Source organism: Pantherophis guttatus, chromosome 3 (assembly GCF_059756535.1).
Source record: "Pantherophis guttatus breed Tessera chromosome 3, ASM5975653v1, whole genome shotgun sequence".
In the NCBI taxonomy this organism is placed as follows: domain Eukaryota; kingdom Metazoa; phylum Chordata; class Lepidosauria; order Squamata; family Colubridae; genus Pantherophis; species Pantherophis guttatus.
In genome coordinates this window covers 58,370,681-58,390,201 of record NC_142065.1, presented here as the reverse complement: position 1 = coordinate 58,390,201, position 19,521 = coordinate 58,370,681, and the positions used below count along the sequence as shown (strand labels likewise).

Here is a 19,521-nt window from a genome sequence, read left to right as displayed (position 1 = left end):
TAGCACAATGGGTGGGTCCCATATTCTAGCACCTTCCGAGGGTACTCTCAAGTCATTCAAAGACAGGTTTTGTCACTTGTTATCTCAAGGAGGACAGATGATCGCAGTGACTTGAAAGAGAGGCAATCTAAGCCAGACATGGCAGTGGGAATTTCCCGCTGTTATCCTTTTCTGCCAGCTAAAGGATAGGGGGATATCACTTCTACTCAATATTGGAAGAAATGTCCATCTGGATTCAGTTCCAAGTGGGGAGAAAGACACTGCAAACATGGAGGCTGTTTGGAAAGATGGTTTAATAATGGACAGGACCATGTGGTTTGAGGTCCTGGGCAATTGAGCACATGGAGAGAGAGGAGAGGGACAAGGACGGGGGGGGGGGAGAGAGAGAGAGAGAGAGAGAAAGAGAAAGAGAGAGAGACCCTCTCTTGGGCTTTGAACGTGCTTCCTGTTCCTGTGGCAAGGACATATATTCTGATTGGTTGTCAGACTCCCAGGGGGCCATGCAGGGTTAACTTTATAGGTTGTCTTGAGTCCCAGGCTTGGTTGAACCTTACTGGGTGATGCAATCTTCCCAGGTGCCATGTGGTGAGATGGGTAGAGGACTAATCCCATTATGTCCTGAGGGTGAAGGTCTTTTGTTTTGTAGATAAACTGGCCCAGCCTTTTGTCTTGTAGATAGGTTGGCACCAAAATATCTGCTGGGGGAGCAGGGAGCTGAGGCTCTGAGTTATGTCTTTAGAAACATTTTCTCCTTTAGGGAAAATATAACATTCTGCCTTTTTAATATTTCCTAGAATATTTCATTCTTCTAGGAGAAGGGTGGGTGCTAACTTTCTACATCAGCATGGGGAAAGGCCTCTTATTAAGTGGTAGCCAAGTAAGGACTGCATTTAGAGGTAAAAAATTGTCATATATATGGTCTATTAAGCAGAAATGTCAGATCTAATGATGGAGTTTAAGATGGGCCTTCATTATATGTTGATTTTTCATTAATTGGAATTTACATACCATTTGTCAAAACTCAGTACCTCTGAGTTAATTATTTAAAGTTTTGTGTATTGAAAATCTATTGCTTTTGTCACTGATATCAAGGAACCTGGGGAATTGCTGTGGGAACAGCATTAGGAAATTCCTATAATCTAAATGAAAATTAGAAATTCTACTTTGGAAACTGATAATCCTCTATATTATGTGCACACACACAAATTAACTGTTGGTGACTTGGAGGAAGCAGCACATATTGGGTACTTTCAGATTTGCATCAGTTATATAAAACCAACAGCAACTGTCACATTGTTGATGGCACCACTGAGCTTTGGCACGGCAGGTGCTGTTTAACACAGGAACTGCTGACATTGTAGAACTCTGTTCTCATGACTTCATTAAATCTGTCCTATTTAGACAAATCTAATTTGGTTAATTCCTATTATATGAAGGCTTTGTGTCTCCATTTGGTTTGCTTCTATTTTGGACAAAAATCCATGTTCTCCCTCCAAATGTTTAGTTCTAGAGCTTCTTTTTTAAACCCTCAGCTGCATTTAGCCAGTTTCCTGACAACTTGACAATTGGCTTCTTTTCCTTTTCCTTTCTCCTTTTTCTTTCCCACGTTTACACAATTCCATTGATAACATTTATATTTACTGGAATTGTGATTCTTTTGTTTGTACAAACTTATTGAATTATGCGTAGAGATGAAATGTAGCCCATGTGAGTTAGCCATCTCTTTGATCTTCCACTTCCGGCCTATTGGAATCCCCCTCCCCCCCATTAAATTAGCATCTAATATCAGAGGTTTAGACTTTCCTGGGAGTAATCTGAAGGAAGCTCTAAGTACTGGCCTTTTCTTAGAGACTGATCCATCTCCTTCATAACAGTTGTTATGGTTTGCTTTGAATATTTTACAGTGTTCTATATTTGGTTCTTTTCCATCCTAAGCATCATTTTCAGTAGACCAAACAAAGGTCAGTGGGGATACGGTTACACACATTGAGTGTTCTTGTTTCTCATTTTAACCACAGAAAAAGATACCCCCCCCATATAGGGCAACTTCAGAAGAAAACAGTTATGCTGTATGTAATGATATTAGGCGGGATGCTACTGCACAGCAGGGATGGGAGTTTTTTGGTTTTTTGCCAAATCATACATGGGCTGAGTATTCACACATAGTATCAATTTTAATCTGTTGGTGTTCACTCATTGGGTGTTGTACAGTGGAATAATGCTTGTTCTCATATGCCTTGTTGACCCAATTGTCTAGTCAGGGGGGGGGGAACCAGTCTTTCTTATATTAACCTCATCATGCTTTTTCTCATCTGGTGCCAGTTCTATGGAATCAGGTTCCATCAGTTCTATACCTTGAGCAGATTTTTAAAAGATACCGGTATTAAAAATGTTTCTTTCTTATGGGCCTTTGTTAATCTGCTTTAAGTATTACTTTTATGCAGCAAGATATTAAGCATTTAATCTTGTTTTTATGGGTTTTATAAATCATATGGACCATTTAGATTACTGAGGCTGTTTAATTGTGATTTTAAATTGGATGGTAGTGAGATTGTGCCTTTTTGATACTGTGTTTTACTGTTTTGTTCTGCTAAAGGGAACAAAGTAGATGCATCTGTATAACTAGAGTTATAGATGCATTTTTATGAAAAGTGAACATATACTGGCAATATAACTACTACTGCAGGAGGGAAAAAAGAAACCATATTAATTCATGCCCTCATTTGCAAAAACCTGGAGAAAATTACAGTATTTTTCGGTGTATAAGACATGCTTTCCCCTTCCCAAAAAGTGGGTGGAAATGTCTGTGCGTCTTATAGAGCGAATGTTGCCAAAGCCCCGCCCACCGCTGGCCCCCATCCTTTGGCCTTTGCCTCCTTGCAACAAACAGCAAACGGCCTGGTCAGCTTCAGCACAGCCTGATTTAGTGCAAGCAGCTGATTGGTGGTTGGATCGGCCTTCCAGAATATTGCCTATCAGGTGTTCCAGGCTGCGGGAATTGCTGCCACCCATTGCCACTACCGCCTATCGCCGCCTCCACGCGCCCCATTTTCAGCCTCTGCGCATCCCATTTTCAGCATCTGTGCATCCCATTTTTGGCCCATTCCAGGCGATGGGGATAGATGGCGGCGGCGGTGATCCCTGCTGCCTGGAATGGGCCAAAAACGGGATGTGTGGAGGCCAAAAATGGGGCACACAGAGGCGGCAAAAGATGGCAGCGGCAGTCCCTGCAGCCTGGAACAGCTGATAGGTGGTATTCTGGAAGGCCGATCCAACCACCAATCAGCTGCTCGTGTTAAATCAGGCTGTGCTGAAGCTGACCAGGCTGTTTGCTGTTTGCTGCAAGGAGGCAAATTGTTGGGAGGTAGAGGCAGATTTTTTTTTCTTGTTTTCCTCCCCAAAAGCTAAGTGCGTCTTATAGTCCAGAGCGTCTTATAGTCCGAAAAATACAGTAATATCCCATTGGACTAAACAAACAACTCCAGATAATTATGGCATCCAATAGGAATATATAGTGCTATATTGAAGTACTAAAGCAACTATTAGGACATATAATTCAAGCTACCTGAAGACATTGGTGCTTCATTCTTTTTCCCTTGTCCAGTTCTGAGAGATAAGATGGAATTGTGCAATTTCATGTGCAGGTGAAAAAAATTAATTCCATTTGCAAGAACTCTGAGATAAGAGCCCAGTATTCCTTACCTGCTTTTCTCTATGCTTTCTGTTCCAGCTACTACATTAGTAGCTGGTAACTAGGATGCTTAAAATATGTCAGCTAATAAAGTGAACCTGCCAGTATACATGTTCAAGTGATTGTACAGTTATATTAACCATCCTCTTTTCAATAACTACCAGAAAGGAGAAAAAAAAACCTATTCTGGGAATAGGAATCCATGGTTTCTGAATTGCTTGGCATTGAATTGCAGAATATACACTGGAGTTACCCTTCTAGCTCAAATTAGTTACAGTATGTCCTATGTCAGTGTATTGTGCTTAGAGATGGCACTATGGAACTCTTGACTGTTAGCTCTCTTTTTATATACATAAAGGATATATTTCCCTTTTTTTACTTAAGATATATTACAGCAACATGTTACGTATATCTTAGTGTTAAAACTAACTCTCGTGGAGATTTCTGGGGAAACATAAAACATTCTGGACTTCTTTGTTATTACAAGTAAGAATATACATAGGCTGAGAAAAATGGCATGTATTAATAAGAAGATATTTACATGTGAAAATGCATCTAAAGATAGTACTTTAACTGGCAGTGTTAATTGTTAGTTGATTTTTTGTATGTGTGTGTGTGTGTGTGTGTGTATGTTTTCTTTTCGTAGGCTTTATGTGTATTTCTCTTTAGCCAGTTTCTTCCTACGTAAACCAAGATTTTTATGCAGCCCTAGTTCAGTGAAATCACAATCCACTAGTTTCTAGGCTTTTTTTCAGGCAGCCAGCAAGCTCTCTGCTGCCCATTGGGAGACTAAGGAGACTAAGATAGATCTATCTTAGGATCTATCTATCTTGGGAGACTAAGGAGACTAAGATAGATCTATCTTAGATCTATCTATCTAAGAATAGATCTATCTTAGTCTCCTTAGTCTCCCAATGGGCGGCAGAGTGTTTGCTGGCTGCCTGAAAAAAAGCCTAGAAACTAGTGGATTGTGATTTCACTGAACTAGGGCTGCATAAAAATCTTGGTTTACGTAGGAAGAACCTGGCTAAAGAGAAATACATACATACATACATACATACATACATACATACATACATACATACATATATCTAGACATATTTTCTCAAATCTGTAACAGCATCAGATTATTCAGAATTTCTCTGTCCTCTGAAGAGGGGTAAACAAGTGTTCCCAGAAATAACATAGCAACAAGGACTCATAAAAGGATGCGAAAGCTGGATGAGGGAGAACTAGGTCTTGACTAATTAACACAAATTAGTGGCTTTTGGAGGGACTTTCTTTCTTAGGAAGAGAATAGAAGGAAAATCATGGAAACAAACAAGGGAGAAGTGACAGCTGGCTACGGACATAAGCTTATCCGTCTGTTCTCCAGCAGGTTTAAAAGTCTAGCCCTAGGCACTGTTCCCTGAGGAGTTGTCATAACTGTCATTTCCTTGCTGACTTGGTGATCCAAGAATAGCCTTATGTGACCATCAGGAGTTTCCCAATTGATACAAGTATCTTAGAATGTGGGAGTAGCAGGAAACTACATTTGGATGAGCACATCCATACAACACAAGACAGTTCACAAAGTCTGACTAAGAAGGAATTAATGACCCTGGCAATTAGGAAGAAATATTGTATCTAGAATGTGGGAATTCTTGGAGATTAAACAAAAGAAAAAAAAGGTTTGGAAAATATGATGGTACAATCTTGAAGATTTTACACAATATTGTAATGCAGATATTTTAAAAATTGTGCGGGAACAGAAAAATTGGGATAATAGAATCTGCAACAAGGAGAGACAAAAGTAGAATTAGATAATTGTAAAGTAAAATTATAAAAAATTGCAGGAGAAGAGCCATGTTGGTTTGTGGTAGCCAAAATCAGAAGAAATCTGATGCCATCTTTTCAGGCAAACCAATTTTATTAAAAGGCATCAGCTTTTGTGAACTACAGCAGAAATGAATAGCTAAAATAAGTAGAATTTAAATTAGAATGATAGTGGGATGAAGGAGGAAGAAGACTGTGGTTATGTCCATGCGAGTTATTGGTGAATCAGATTGCAAATACCTTTTCAATTAACAATTGTAATTTAATTATTAAAACCTATTGTGTTTGTCCAGATTGTCTAAGAAAACCTAAACCATGTGATGTATAGGAGTTTAGCAGTCTCTTGTTGAATATTGTTGGTGAAGTTTTTTTGTTCCATAGTAGTTGTTTTGAGATCTGTATGGAGCATCTGGAGAAATTAAAATGCTTTGTTATTATTTTGTCTTTGTTCTGAGTTCTGATGTCAAACTTAAGTCTATCTATTATTTCGTTTATGCAAATTCTGGCATGTTTGTCAATTGTATCAAGTTAAATCCTATATCATTTTAGCTACTCCTTGTATCTGATAAAGTGAACACTTTAAATACTGCTAAAATACGTTATCAGACTACTCTCTAATTGTAAATGTGTCCAGAAGTGGCCCACTCTAGCTCCAGGATATCCCATATGTATACTTTTCAAAAATGTTGCTTCTTAAAATTCAATTTCTTTCACTTATAAATAGTTTTCAAAATATCCATACCAATAGCAGGTAGCAATTACCACACTGCAGCTTTATCTCTTTCTGATTCAACCTTTCCAGTTTAAACTCCCCCACCCCCGAGTTAAATAAACAAGAGCTGAAATGTTTGCACAGTCTGTTTAATTCCAGAGGGATTGAAGTTTCCCAGAAACTCCAACTCTATCTCATTTTGTATAGATTCAGCATTTTGTAACTACATAAGTAAGCGAATCCTTATCTGAAGATAAGTGAATATACTTTGGCAAGACAATGTAGTGTTTCTAAATGTAAAAGAACAAATTGTGGACATATTGATTTTTTTTTACTACCAGTTTAATAAAAATTGGAATAGCATGATACCAACAGCTGGTCCTGCCATTGAGCATTGCTGAGTGCTTTGTAAAGGACACGAGAAACAGGTTGGGGTTTATCGTAATCAAATACTTCAATTGCTCTTCAACAGAAAGGAGACCAGCCAGTCAAATAAAATATCATACATTAAATAAATCACAAGAACCAGCACTGAAGCATCAATCAATTATCAATCACATTTATAGGTCATAATTTATTAGGCAAAAAAATCCTTGCCAGCTAATTTGAAGTCATGTTCCATTTTTCAGGGCCAGCTGAAAAGAAAGTATAAATCTATAGGGCAGGATGGTATGTATTAGGCTAAAATTCTTATAAATTTTGTTGGCCAGTATCATGCTGGCTGGAGGTGATGGGAGTTGTTACCTGTAACCAAAGACTTCTAGGGTGGAAGTATACTATCTCATATGATGGGCTTAGAAATATTGTTCTGTTTCTGGGGATGTAAAATACTATTAGCTTACCTGCCAATGCAGAGAGTCTAGGATAATACATTTAGTGAACTGTGCAACAGGATATCAAATCAGATCTCTTAACCCTGTGGTGCATTTGCTCCTATAGCTCTTCTAAGAATTGGACAGGAAAAGCATTGTGTGCCAGCTATACTATCAGTGCTGTTGTCCTTCACAGATCTTAGAACAACAAACATATGGTCCCAGAGCATCAAGTCAACAGTCAGTTCTCTTGCTTTAAGGAGAAAATGTCTTTAAAAGATGGAACTGAATTACACTGGAAGTGAGATTCTCCCAAGGGAACAAGGAAACAAAAACATCAGTGAATTTTCTGGGGAGATGGCTGAGTTCCTCTTGCCCTTTGATTTTTAACACTAGACTTGACTGATTTACAACCTGACCCACTGGGAATTGGTGAGAATGTATGCTGCTTTCATTCCCCCTCCCCCAACGTCTCCCAGCAACATCTGAGTTTGACTCTGAGTGAGTGGGACAGGGTTGCTAACAACTTCTGGTGGATCAGACAAGGGTGGAAGTGACCCCTGGTGTGAGAGCCAAACTCTTGCAGATGTGCAAATGTTTTGACAAAGAAACTATCTGCAGGTCTTCCTCTACTGCCTTTACATAGTTCTTGAGGTTTTTCTCTATATCTTTCAGTTTCTTGTGTCCCTCTGGAGCCCTAAAAATGTTTAACCCTTTGTTATGTGAAACTTAATATAGCGGGCCAAAAATAATTAAATATTGTTCTGTTATCTAAGTAAACTTCTAACATTTCTTTGGTTTAACATAAATGCTGAGGTTGACATTAATGCAGTTTCTAATCCCATATGTAGCACAATAAGTAGCCATATTACCTGATAGTAAAAAAATTCAGGAATCTGGTAGTAGTACCTTTTCCAGTCAATACATTTTATCAGAAGGCATATGATTTTGCAATTTCACCAGATGCATTACAACTACTAATTGCTAGGATACTTGCAAACTGTCTCACCTGTAACTTGCACCTTCCTAACCAACCTGTCTCCTCCATTTCCCACCCCCTGCCCCAATTTAATCTATACATCAATCTAACCCTTCTATGCTTTGGATGAAGCTAATGCTGCAGTTCATGAACGCTATTAATAAAATTGCTAGCCTGAAAAGAGGCTTTTGATTTTTTTCCCCCATCATAAACTAACACAGCTTTCCACTTACAATGCCTACTTAATTATCAAATGTTACTCGTCTCCAAAAATGCAGTCAATGCCGTATGACGAATCACTATCATGTTATTGCCAAGGAAACTGTATGGTTTTATCCCTGAAGACACAAGGGCTTCAGGTCAACTCAAGCTGCTGTCAAGTCATCATGGGGAAATTCAGCCTAGAGAGTCACTGCACCTCTGCTCCTGTGAAGTGGGCTGAGATTCCTTTTTTTTATCTTAGAACGTATTTCCTTAATTATTGTGAGAGTACCTTAGTTCAGCTCATACATTGTGTAAGTTAAAATGAAACAAACCCACCATATGTGAATCAGGCACTGTGATTTTACTTGTGGGTTTTTCAACATCTTGTGAACATTAAATAATTCTTTCTGTGAATTGTTCTAAGAAACAAGCTAATTCAATTACCAGGCCCAGCAGTCACGGGCAGAGGTATAATTTGTTATCCATGGACACAATCAGCATGTCTCAAAATGATCAATTCACTGTCTAGAAAAAGACATGCCAGCACAGATTACCAGTGACTAGTTACATGAAATAGATAAGATAGAAGGCCATATATATTTCAAGATTATTGTTTTCAGTTTCTGCCTTTTTACAACATCTGTTCTGACCTACTTGCTATAACTTTGGCATGACAAGTGTTTTTCCCATATTATTTTTTTTCTAACTTGCTGGGAAAAGTTCAGCACCCTTAAAGGTCAAATAGGTGGGAAACATTCTGCTCTGTTAAGCTAGGGAACGGTGGCTCAAACTTGATCACATCACGTGATGTATCACGATCAGTGGTGGGATTCACTTTTTTTTACTATCAGTTCTGTGGGCGTGGCCTGGTGGGTGTGGCCTGGTGGGCGTGGCAGGGGAAGGATAGTGTAAAATCTCCATTCCCACCCCACTCCAGGGGAAGGTTACTGCAAAACCCACATTTCCTCCCAATCAGCTGGGACTCAGGAGGCAAAGAATAGATGGGGGCGAGGCCAGTCAGAGGTGGTATTTACCAGTTCTCCAAACTACTCAAAATTTCCGCTACCAGTTCTCCAGAACTGGTCGGAACCTGCTGAATACCACCTCTGATCACGATGTATCGTGATGTTTTTGCCTTTGCTGAGCCGGGGTGGGCATGGCCTGCACGTGACGCATCTGGCCTGTGGGCCGCCAGTTTGACACCCTTGCTCTAAGGCTTCATTCATCATTGGGATCACTGGTGGAGGAAAGAGTCCTTTATTACACTTGTGTAACAATCAGGTATTCTGCTTCTGCTTTTGGTCTCCAGTTTCAGTGCCTCTTGAATGGAATACTTTATTGAATTGAATTCTTTATTTGGCCATGTGTGATTAGACACACAAGGAATTTGTCTCTGGTGCAAAAGCATTCAGTGTACATGTAAAGCAATAGAATAACAGCAACAACAACAAAAGGGGAAGTAAAGAAGTTTTTTAAAAAATGACTGTGGGAATGTTCCAGCAATAACTGCAGATAACTTGCTGCTCGCTCCTTAAACCTGATTTCCCAATTTTGTGCATAGAATAAAAACTGAAGAGCCTCTTTATTCTGAGATGCAAAAGCTGAGTGTGATGATGTGTGAACCAAGCTCCCTTATCTAGGCACTATCCAGGCCCAAACATGCTTGCATAGCAAGCTGGTTAGCATTATGTGCTTCCAGGACAAGCCTTGTACAGTATAATAGCTCTTGGTGGACTAGTAGGACAAAAGTCATTTTGAGGTCATTTACTTTTATACCGCATACTTCTGGTTTATATTGTTTATATAGTTTTATTTAAGAACCACAGTAATACATTTGTTTCTGACTTATCGCCCTCACTGTAGAGATAGGAAGTTGAAGAGAGAGGCTGCATTTCTTCTGTCCTTTTGGCAAAGGGCGTGCAATGCTCCTGGCCTTCATGGTAGAGCTTGTGGTTTGTTTTCACACCATCTTTCCTTTCAAATTCTCTTGGAAGAAACATATTATTACAGATTACAGAGTGTATAAATAGGGGATGGTTATACTGTATATTAAAAATATTTCATCCATTGGTCTGGTCTGCAGAATTGGCATGATAGTTAAGGATAATCAGGAATATTCACTGTCAATTTTGTCTTTAGAACTAAGAGGAAAGTACAAAAAGATTGAAATAGAAGCGAGAGAAGTCATAATGATGTCACGGATGTCAGCTATGGTTTCTAAGCAGTAGGCATTTCTAATCCTTTCATCTGAATTTGGATAAACCAAAGCAGATGCAAATTGCACCTCAGTACAAAAAAAATTATTGGGATTTCCAGGAATTATATTAAGTACCCTAAATCATATGCATATTGCAAAGGGTCTCCAATTAGCTCTGGAATAGAATAGAATAGAATAGAATAGAATAGAATAGAATAGAATAGAATAGAATAGAATAGAATAGAATAGAATAGAATAGAATAGAACAGAACAGAACAGAACAGAACAGAACAGAACAGAACAGTTGAAAAGGATTTTGAAGGTCTTCTAGTCCAATCCCCTGCTCAGGCAGGAAATACCATTTCAGATAAATTGTTGTCCAATCTCTTCTTAAAAACTTTCAGTGTTGGAGCATTCGCAACTTCTGGAGGCAAGTTGTTCCACTGATTAATTGTTCTAACTGTCAGAAAATTTCTCCTTAGTTCTAGGTTGCTTCACTCCTTGATTAGTTTCCATCCATTGCTTCTTGTCTTGTCCTCAAACAAAAATTAAACCCCTTGAAACTCAGACACTTTCTCTGATTCACATGGGTGAGAGAGAAATTAAAATCAGGATCATGAGTGTCAGTCAGAGGAGAAGGTGTAATCTTTTCCCTCTGCGTGACATGTTTTCCCCAATTTCAGATTATTACTTTTTAAGTAAGTTCTTTCCATTATTACTGGAATTCAGCTGAAAACAAAATCTGTGTCTGAATCTTTTCTCATCCATTTGCTGAGAATTAGAGTTAGGCATGGAGGAACAGCCTGCAGATTTGGGAAGGCTATTTTAAGAACAGGGAGTAGCTTGTTCATGTTTTGTACTATGGCGTAAAAAAAAACAAAAAAAACCTATCCGCTATTTAAAGAGATACTGTTCATTGCCTAAGGTGCTCTGTCGGCAGACGTAACACAGATCCCATTAATCTGTTCAACTGAGAACTGACACAAATCTTTGTTACGGCTTTTCCTAATAACAATTTTTGAAAGTATACAATATCTGTGGTCCACAAATTCAAGTTGCTCGTTGTCTATGAGTCAGCAGCTGCACAGAGCTGGCTGGGGCCCATGTGCTTTGTGGCAATTTCCTGGCAGGCTCATCACTTTTCTTATCTTCCAAGCTTTTGCTTTCGGAAGAATAATTTCCTGTTCCAGAGCTAGAATAGAATAGCAGTCGTGTTAGAGGAATGCAGATTGCCGTTCCCATGAAGTGCAGGGGTTATCCGAATGTTATTTTTAGACAATATCATCAACAAAACAAGGCTGCAGGGGGAAAAAGCTAAATAAACAAACTAACATTCCTAAGATAGTAGGATAGATCCATTAAAGCACCCACAGTTGATACAGAGAGCATTTGCAAACCTGCAATAACTCTATTTACTCTTTGACTCTAAAGAATGTTTATTTTTGTAAAGTAAAAACTCTGTGTCTTTATTCCATGTGCAAATTTGGTCTCAGAGTCTAAAGAGGATCATGTGTTTAGCGTTGATGATTGCAAGTAGAAGAACCTTCAGTGCTTATATGTAACCACATTTCAGTTCCTGCTAATGTATATCTCAGAGTTAAAGAAATAAAAATTCCCCAGAGTTTTCAGGAGTTTGATGATTTATGCAACACTGGAGATTCTGACTGGTGATGTTCCAAGGGTTCTAGTCAAAGTTTGATTCCTAATTCCAGAAGAGGAATGATGTGGAGATTGGCATGAGTGAAAGCATTCTGTGTATGCTCTGAGGTACTATGCGCCTGCTGAATATTGGTTCAGATTAAGCACTGAAATTGAGAATTTCTTGTCTATTTTTCCGTTGGGAAGAACATACTTGATTTTCAGTAAGAAGTAATGGTTGTAGTACAACATAAAGACCTGAATTATGTTTTATAAGGCTGCCGTGTCATACAGTTCTGTTTAATATGCGATTCTTTTTTTTTAAAAAAAAGAGGAACACTCTTTTCATCTATGCACTTATTACATTAAAACAGGGCTATTGAGGTAAAACTCTATGGCAACGATTTGATTTTGTATCTTAGCATGTGATGCCAACCCAGCAAATTGCAGGGGTTTTTTTCATTGAAGATTCATTAACACAATTGTAGCAATTGAGTACCTGTCTTGAACACAGATAATATGTTTGAATTAACGTTGTGAGAGACTCATAGAAATGCTTATTGCATTTTTTATATCTCAAGATATAGGGGAACATTTCAGTCTTACTTTCATGGATAACCTTCTGGATGTCACATGATACTGATGACTAGTGTCACCTTTTACACTCAGTTCAGAAGTGCAGCAAACTGTTTCCTGCCCGTCAGCAGAGCAGGCAAGGAGGGAAGGGAGACTGAAGAATCAGGAACTTAAAAACGTCATCTCCTCCAACATCTCCTCTCTGTTCAGCAATTGAGTAATGGAGGAAATGATTCTGTGGACTGGAACAAATAGATGAAAAAAGTCGCTGAAATTGCAGGTGTATGGGAGGCCTCCTTCCCTGGCTATGAGGTCCCATTTCATTATTTCAATTAGTATAAGAACATGAAAAGACATTCTTTCTAGATGGGCTAGCCCAGTGGTGGGTTCCTCCCGGTTCGGCCCAATTCAGCTGAGCCGGTAACGATGACGATATGATGTCACCGAACCAGTTCTCTTTCTTCGGGAGCTGCCTGCCCCCGCGTTATTCTTACCTTTTATTTGGCTCCGCCCCCAATCTATTGGCTGCCTCCCGAGTCCCAGCTGATTGGCTAGAAGGAAAAAAATCTGTTTAAACTCTTGTTGCGGGGCTTCAAAAGGCTGCCCTATAGCTGATCATCAGCTATATCTTAAAAGGCAGTGTGGTGGTAGACCAGTGCGCTCGAAAAACAAATGGGTAGACCGGTGCCTCCAAAAACAAATGGGTAGACTGGAAAGCTCCAAGAACAAATGGGTAAACCAGTACAGCTCTGCAAGCAGTTAAAAGCCTGGTAGACCAGTACCTCTGCTAAATCCTAAAGAATTGTCACATGACTATGCACATAAAATAAGCCACGCCCACAGAACTCATAGTAAAAAATTTTAGAACCCACCCCTGGGCCAGCCATATCTCTCCTGGAAAAGGTGAACCCAACCTTTCCTTCAGGTTTGCCTTCAGCATCCTGATATTGAAGTAGGATAAGTGGGATCTACAGCAAAGCGCAGCAGTGTGGATTTCTGCTGTTCAGAGTTCTAGCCAAGATTCTACATTTAATTTTAATTTTTTCCCAGTTTTCATTTTTCGTTCCTCACTTGTTAGTATTCTAAGCCTGTTCAGTGTACTAATTCCTCACTAATCCGTTTGGATTAACTGTATCAGAGATGTTTGTCTTCTCGGGTCATTTTTCTTCTTCATAATGTTTTCTGCTTTTTCCCAAGCATGCTGATACACACTATAATATAGCAACCCTATTTTGGTTGTATATCATAATTATCACTTGAATTACTTTTAGAGGTTCCAATTTCTGTCACTGAGGGAGCATGGATACCCCAAATGAGGGGGATTAATGGAATTTCCAAACATAATGGATTAGCCATGTGTTTTTGCTCTCCCAGGCTCTGGGGGTAGATTTTCCCATGGGGAGAAATGTGATCTGAACAAACCACATACATTGAAATTTTCTCATCATACCATTGGGACACAGATCTTTACTGGATTTTCTTTAGCTAATCTATAACTCTAATCACTAAAGAATTTCAAATAGATCATATATTGCAGGTATGCAAGAAAGAAAAAAAAAGATTAAGCTAGAAATCCAGCATACCAGGAAGTAGCAATGCATGGAAAGAACGTTATCAGCAGTGTGATCTGGGCTACTTGTTATAAAAATGGAATGTGGGCATGCTTGGGCAAAGGGACTTTAGGAAATAGAGGAGGCAATGAATCCCCAGTTCAGAATACAGGTAGTCCTCAACTTACATTCATTTAGTGACCGTTCAAAGTTAAAACAGCACTGAAAAAAGTAACTTATGAACCATTTTTCACGATTACAACCTTTGTAGCATTCCCCATGTGATCAAAATACAGATGCTTGGCAATTGGTTCGTACCCATGCTATGGGTCATGCGATCACCTTTTGCAACCTTTTGACAAGCAAAGTCAATGGGGAAGCCAGATTCACTTATAAACCAGGTTACTGACTTATCAATTGCATAACAACTGGGGCAAGAAAGGTCATAAAATGGGGCAAAACTCACTTAAATGTTTCACTTGACAACAGAAATTTTGGGTTTAATTGTGGTCATAAGTTGAAGACCACCTGTATTACCTAGGAGAAAAAAGTTGTTACTGGAAATCTGGGGTAAGAAAGAGATTGGAGTTGGATAGATAGCAGTGGTGGAATTCAATTTTTTTTACTACTGGTTCAGTGGGCGTGGCTTGGTGGGCATGGCAGGGGAAGACTACTGCAAAATCTCCATTCCCACCCCACTCCAGGGAAGGATACTGCAAAATCCCCATTCCCTCCCCACTCCTGGAGGAAGGATATTGCAAAATCTCCATTCCCACCCCACTCTGGGGCCAGCCAGAGTTGGTATTTGCTGGTTCTCCGAACTACTCAAAATTTCCGCTACCGGTTCTCCAGAACCTGTCATACCTACTGACTAGCACCCCTGATAGATAGAGTCATTGATTTCATTCCGTCTCTTCCCCTGGAAGCTGCCTTGACGATAGCTGGGAAGGAGGTGAGATCATCTTATCTCAGCTGCCACGTGGCAGGCAAGGAAACCTCCCTGTACTACATTCCTGAATGATGAGTCTAGCATGACTTCAGCTATTTAAGTGTTTATCATGACCATTCCCCCAGAAAGTATATTCTCAGCTCTCTATAGTTGCACCATCCAAAATAATCTTGTTGAGCTATAAAATGAGAGCTTCCGTGTAAGCTTGGTGCCTTCCGCTATTAAAGAGATAAAGAGATCTCCGCCAGAGATAAACCCATCATTTCAGAATCAAACAGCAACTGGAGAGGATGATTACAATTTAAAGAAAAGATGTAGCTACTTTAAGAACAGGGACCCAAAGGACTTTTCATTTCTCCTTTGGATCAAAGCATTACATGTATATGTATTTATACAATTTATTTATTGTACTTGAAATCAGCTGATGACTATATTTCTTCAGTCAGCAGAGGATAGCTGGTTCCCTTGCAAAAGTGATCTGTATGAGCATCTTTACAGTTTTGCTGCTTCTTTCTAGACTTGGCATTGTTGCTGCAAGATCCCAAACCAGTCTCTGCCTTTTATTGCCCATTTATACCTGCATGGCAGCTGTTTATATATATGACTGTGTACTCTGAACTGTTCAGAAACCATTTTCCTTTTCAGAACTTGGGAATAAGTTGCAAAGTGGGAAAGAGCAGAACGAATGTCTAGGAGTAACGATCACCAAGTTTGCACTATATACAGGTAATCCTCGATTTAAACAGTTCATTCAGTGATCATTCAAAGTTGCAACGGCACTGAAAAAGGTGACCTATGACCATTTTTCACACTTATGACCATTGCAGCATCCCCATGGTCACGTGATCAAAATTCAGATGCTTGGCAACTGGCTCATACTTAAGACAGTTGCAGTGTCCTGGGGTCCTGTGTTCCTCTTTTGTGACCTTCTAACAAGCAAAGTCAATGGGGAAGCCAGATTCACTTAACCACAGGGTTACTAACTTCACAACTGCAATGATTCACTTAACTGATGCAGCAAGAAAAGCTGTAAAATGGGGCAAAACTCACTTAACAAATGTCTCACTTAGCAACATAAATTTTGGGCTCAATTGTGGTCGTAAGTTGAGGACTACCTGTACATACTTTTTGCAAATGGTTCTTTCCCTTATCCCAGGGGTGGGCAAATATGGCCCCTTTATGACCTGTGGACCAACTCCCAGAATTCTTGAGCCAGCTTGGCTGTCTCAGGAATTCTGGGAGTTGAAGTCCACAGGTTGTAAAAGGGCCACAGTTGCCCACCCCTGCCCTATCCCCATCCCTTCATCACTTTGATCAAGCATCTTATGCAACAGTACGGGACCGCCTACTACCATCAACAGCCTCCCACCGACCAGTACGCTCCCACAGAGAGGGGCTCCTCCAGGTGCCGTCGGCCAAACAATGTCGGCTGTCGGCCCCTAGGGGGAGAGCCTTCTCTGTGGGGGCACCGACGATCTGGAATGAGCTCCCCCCAGAGATACGGAGGATTCCGGATCTGCGCACCTTCCGCCGCGAGTTGAAGACGCTTTTGTTTCATCAAGCTGGCCTCGCCTAAATCTTCTCCCTTTTAAGTGTAAATTCTAAATTTTTAATGGATTTTAAAATATGGGTATTTTAAATTGGGTATTAATTCAGCCAAATTTATTTAATTCATTTTATTCGATTTTAAATTTTGTATATCTATGTGTTTTATTTCATGGCTGTGCACCGCCCTGAGTCCTTCGGGAGTAGGGCGGTATAGAAATTCAATAAATAAAATAAAAATAAATAAAAATAAACAGTAGAAGTAGGAGTATGGAATGTGGAATAATGCATATCACTGACAAACAAGGCCTCACAGATTTAGTCATGGGCTAATAACTAAAGGCTGAGGGCTATAATTTGGATGCTCCAGAAAATTACTATAATAAACTATGCTTATTGCACTTTAAAAGTGCAATAAGCTGTGGAAGCAGCTTTGTTCCCCCATTTATAGTAATAATAATAATAATAATAATAATAATAATAATAATAATAATTATTATTATTATTATTATTATTATTATTTAAAGAAGCATTCCTGAATTTCCTGTTATTTATCAGTAAACTTTTATGTTGAAGATCTGATTTCTCAAAGGATTTGCTGTTTCTTGGTGAGATGGGCGGCAAATAAATTTTACAAATAAAAAATAAACTAGGGCCACATAAATACCATGTTTCCCCAAAAATAAGACCCTGTCTTATATTTTTTTGAACCCCAAAATAAGCACTTGGCCTTATTTTCAGGGAGGTCTTATTATTTTGGGACGTGTGGAGCAAGATGGGGCTCCTCTTGCCGTTTTACCTGATTTCCAGCTCTACGTTTAAATATTTTTGGGGAGGGCTTATTTTCAGGGGGAGGCTTATTTTAGCGCATGCGCTCAAAAGCCCAATTGGGCTTATTATCAGGGGATGTCTTATTTTCAGGGAAACAGGGTAGGTATTTTATAACAAAGTTAAACATTTTTCTGTTTTTTGCTTATTGGGTGGAAAGGGACTTTTCTATACCTGTTGAACCCCCCCCCTTTTTTACATCTATCAAAGGATTGCAATCTAGTTTTGTATCTACCTACCTACCTATATCCTATCTATATTGCTCAGCTGCAGACCCATAACAGCTTGATTTACTGTTGTCACCATATAGCTTTCCAAACCCATATTTCTAATTGTACTTTTCACATGGAGACATGGATTGAGCCAGATCTCATCTCCTGAATTGTTTCACATTCAATTCAACCCTGTTTTCAATACTTTGTCCCTGCTTTATTTAGCTGTAATAACTATTGTTGACTGCCCCATATTAGTAACTGTCTACTGCCCTCATGTCTGTGTCTCTGCTAAAGGCTTTACACATTGTGGTGTTGTGTAATTTATCCTGTCTTCCAAAGCAGTAATGCTGCTGAATGCCCTTCTTGGATACTCCTTGCCCTTATTCATCCCTCAGAGTTAATTATTACCTCTTATGGCCCTTCTGGTAGTGTTGCAGCCCATATGATGCTGTGTTTCAGTTAGATCTGTTTGAATAAGAAGGAATTAATTGACTAAAATTGAAGAACTTGGATTAGATATATAATTACAATCATGGGTTAAGAAGGCAAAGGACAATAGAATTTCTCTATTTTTAATTGTACCAAAAACATTAATTAATGGTAAATTAATAACTGTGGTTGTGAAAAAAGGTATCCTTGCTGAAATTTTCTTTAAAAGAGTTTTTTTTTTGGAAACTGATCATACTATGATTCATTATGATTATAATTCCATTCTTCCCAACTTGGATACTGTATGTTTCAAATCCCACAAGATCCAATTCCCTGGCCATATTGGTTTTTGGATTATGGTAGTTGAAGGCCAGTGCAGTGGGCACCATGCTGGAGAAGGAGATTGAAACATTACAGTTAGTTTTCTCTTCAGCAGGGGTGTCAAACTGGTGCCCCGCAGGCTGGACGTGTCACACGCAGGTGACACCCACCCCGGCTCCGCAAAGGCAAAAAACACCGTGATACATCAAGATATGTCACGTGACACGAGTTTGACACCAGTGCTCGACATCATTCATAATTCTATAACAAGGATTTTTTTCTTTTTTAACTCTTACAATTTTTTTTTTTTTGTTGCTTTGAGCACATCAGAAATGTTGCTATGGATACATGTATAATGCTTGCTAGCAGACTTAAGAAAACACCAAGTGGGAACTATATTTTTTTGTAAGGCATCCAAAATCACATGCCCTTAAAAATAATGAGGTGCAATTTGTGTAATATTAATATCAGCAACATAATAATGCTAATACACAGTTTGGGAAAACATTACATACCTCATTTTGAACTACCAAATATGAGGAATGGGGGCATCTGTTGTTATAATATATTCTGATTTTTGATAAACAACTGTCAAAAAATATTCTGTTCTCATTTATTCTTGAGTACTTTCTTTCTAATCATTTAGCTGAACTGGCTGCCTACGCATATTGTTAGGTTAAGAATGAACAGTAAGTTTTCACATTTATTACTGTCTTTTTTTAATTCAACTGAAACATTGGCGGGAACTGCTAGTACATGCATTTCACGTGTACTGATCTTCTCTTCAGAAGATTGTCCGCCACAACTAGCTGTCTTCCCTCCCAGAAAGTTAGCAATGCTAACTAATAAAAACTACTGTATATTCTTTGTATATAAAAAATTCCAAGTTCATTTCCTGCATCCTCAAGAAGGACCAATAAAGATCCTTATCTAAAATCCTAATGATTAGATGTCAGTCAGCTGATGGTAGCAAATCAAATCTATACATTTAGTTTATGGCGTGCTGTGAAAATTGGTTTAATTGAATAAAATATGATTAGGTTAACAGTGAATATGACAT

General features: G+C 39.0%; 1 protein-coding gene across 2 annotated transcripts in view; it reads left to right on the top strand.

Moving 5' to 3' along the window:
• The window catches only part of BTBD19 (BTB domain containing 19), a 55,172-nt gene that overhangs the window by 12,857 nt on the left and 22,794 nt on the right, over window positions 1-19,521 (top strand). The gene's annotated exons all lie outside the window — the stretch shown is intronic.